This window comes from Phaethon lepturus, unplaced genomic scaffold, assembly GCF_000687285.1.
Source record: "Phaethon lepturus isolate BGI_N335 unplaced genomic scaffold, ASM68728v1 scaffold21481, whole genome shotgun sequence".
In the NCBI taxonomy this organism is placed as follows: domain Eukaryota; kingdom Metazoa; phylum Chordata; class Aves; order Phaethontiformes; family Phaethontidae; genus Phaethon; species Phaethon lepturus.
This window is the reverse complement of record NW_010520065.1, coordinates 11,837-14,848: the sequence shown is the minus strand read 5'-3', so window position 1 is coordinate 14,848 and position 3,012 is coordinate 11,837. Positions and strand designations below refer to the sequence as shown.

Sequence of the window (3,012 nt, the reverse complement as noted above, 5' to 3'; positions counted from 1 at the left end):
AGGCAAGATGCAGACGGCCTGCGCTTGACGCTGCCAGTCACTGTGTCACACACAGGTTTGACATACAGCTCTTCAGAGGGATCCGCACAAGCTGTGGGCTAAGGCTCCAGAAACAGGCAGAGCTTCTGGAGAAGCTGAAGTAGAAGCTTCCGAAGTAGAGCTGACGAGGAGCACTAACAGCTTGCGTGCTGGCCACGATGCCGCCCAGAGCCCGTCAACAGAAAACAACACGCGAAGAGGTGCCGGGAGTCCTGCCCGTCTGAACCTTCACCTGCGCTGTAGGCACATCCATACGTTCGGGCTGCAGGCTCTAGAGTCCCGCTCCCTTTGCACGGTAGAGGCTTAGCCGAAATGCAAGACCTGGGGTCTCACTTAATGCCCGGGCTCCGGGGACCGCCCTGCTATGCTGGGAGAGCACCCTGTCCTCCCAGCGGGAGGAAGGTGGTGGTGGAGGGCGTCCTCTCTGGGGGAGCCGCGGGACAGCGCAGCCGAGCAGGAGCTCAAGCGCTGGGAAGACCAAACCCAGCCCGTCTGCTGGGTGCTGAGGTGCAGGCACCAGTCGGGACATCCTGAGGACTTTTCCCTGAACCGTGTTATAACGTGTTATGCTACCACTGGATGAAAGTCGAATTCTGCGTTGCCAGCAGCACAGTGGCATAGGCGCAACAGACTGAAAGGGGCCCCGTGAACCTGGTGTCCTCCATTTCATGTTTAAGTGCTCTTTTCTCAGATGAGAGAAATAGCTGAGAGAGAATTTGCCGGCATGCAGGCTAGAGCGCAGAATCACTGCTTCTCTATGAACTCAAGGCTGCTGGAAGTGCACTGAAACTCAGGCAAGACAGGGACACAGCTGGTCCTAGGATGGGGTTGCTTCTGTGTATGCTCAGACGTTTTCCTTTAGGTGAGAGCATTGAGACCGGATGGCAGAGGGTAGACAGTATAGATTATCACACAAACCCAGATGTAAGGCACCTGGATTTGTGATAGGTACTATAGTCACTATATGACATTTTAAAGCCAGTTGATAACTAATCTGCCAAGGCATTTATGCAGCCTTCATCACCTCCTGAGGAACCATTGCACTTGTTTAAGTGTACGACTTCCTATCTTTATTACTAAAAGCCTCAACAGCCACATAGCCTAATGGTACATAACTACATCAACATTTATTTATGACAATCAACTCTTCTCTTCCTCTTTTCATGTTCAGAGGTCCCTAGTGCATCCAAGCCTATTAGACATGTACACTCTGGTGGGTGTCTGCCCAGGCGTGCTTGCAGATCTGCAGAGGCATGTGGAGCAGTGGCATCATAGCCTCGAAGCACCATTAATCTCCAAAGAGAGAAGTATCTGTGAGGTGCAGTAGCTTCACTACTGCTCTTCAGGGACAATATGAGGTTGAGAAAGATGGAGTTTCTCTCTCTGAATTTGTTTAATGCTGTCAAGATCTGTCTGTCAGGGCTGAGTGGGATTTGGCAAGAGCTATGTCTGTCAACGGCACCTTCCCCTCATCAGTTATGGGAGGATGCAACACCTTCAAAGCACTCGGAGAAAGTTGGGGAAAAGAGATCCCTTGGTGGCTGGGCCCCATCAGACCTTATGGCACCAGAGCCACTGGTGCTTGAGATTCATCCTCTCTAGAGAGGGCTGGTCTCTGGTCCCTGGGGTCCCTTCTGGTCTTACAATGGAAATTTTTCTCTCGGTCATTAGGATAGATACCTTCCTGGCAGACAGGTACAGACAACGGTATTTCACAGCTTATGGAGCATTCCTTACAACATTGGCCTGACTGTGGGACAAATGTCAGCTTCAGGACATACCGTCACTGTCTTCTGGTAACAGCTTTTCATATAGCTCCTGCCGGAACCGAGACAGGTCTTTGCTGGCTGGTCGTGAAGTTTGGAAACTGCCTGTGTGCAGATCTGACTTTACCTAGCTTCACTGCAGTTCCATTTACACGAGATTTTCAATACAGATAAAGTAATTGCTTGTCTGTCCCTGAAAGTGAAAATGAGAACGGTAGGCTGCAGTGAGCGTGATAACAGACTGCTCTTTGTGGATAAAGCTTTAATGGGAATTTAGCAGCCAGGCTGACAAATGTGATTTTGTATAAGTGCTCTAATTATGGTTCACACTCCAGAGAGAAAAGAGCACTTGCAAAATTGGAATGAAATTGTTCATTTGTCCCTTTTGTTCTTGGAAGCAATTGCTTTTGAACCAGTCATATTTACTACAGATTCTTCCTACTCAGCTTTTAGTTACAAAGCCTATGCTTTTGGCCTGTTTGCCCTATTCAGAAAAGTAACCGTGTGGCCAGCCTTGCCACTTTACAGACAAATCTCCGGTACACTAAACGTAAATTTTAGCTTTGTAAGGACATTGGGACTGAGCCATAGATGAAAGATGATCCCAGAAACACTATCTCTTCGACGCTGAGCAACATGACGTTTTCTGAAACTGGCTTAGATATATAGCTTGAGCCTGCTGTCCAGAAAGTCCATGTCAAAACTCCTTCTCCCTTCAACAGGAACCAAACCGAGCTCTAATTTAGTGCTGCTATGTCTGTGCCACACTGGGTAGGAATAACATAAACAGCTCCTTCGACGGTGCTACAGATGTGGGCAGGAGTGATCACTCCCATGAAAAATGAAATGTTTCTCAAGGAATATCACTAACTTTGAATTCAAAGAGCCACTTAAGCACAGTCTTATTTTAAAGCAGATGGGAATCCCTATCAATCAGTCTATCTGTAAAAGCAGCTTCACACTATTTCCTCTAAGCTGTAGTGTCTCAAGTATGAACACTAAAGCTCATTGAATTAGACGAAGTCCTTATGCTAAAATCCTCAGAAAGTTTTCAATCTTTATCTTATCTTGGCTGAAGATATTACCTGACAACTTAAACTTTTTTTCCAAGCTTTTCAAGTTAATGGAAATAACTGGATATTCTAAGATGAAGAAGAAACAGCTAGGTGATTTTTTGACAACTAATATAAATTTTCATGTTTGATCA

General features: G+C 46.9%; 1 protein-coding gene across 1 annotated transcript in view; it reads right to left on the bottom strand.

Annotated features, from left to right (window-relative positions):
* Nucleotides 1–3,012, bottom strand: part of LOC104628625 (glutamate receptor 4-like) — a 22,524-nt gene that overhangs the window by 17,547 nt on the left and 1,965 nt on the right. The gene's annotated exons all lie outside the window — the stretch shown is intronic.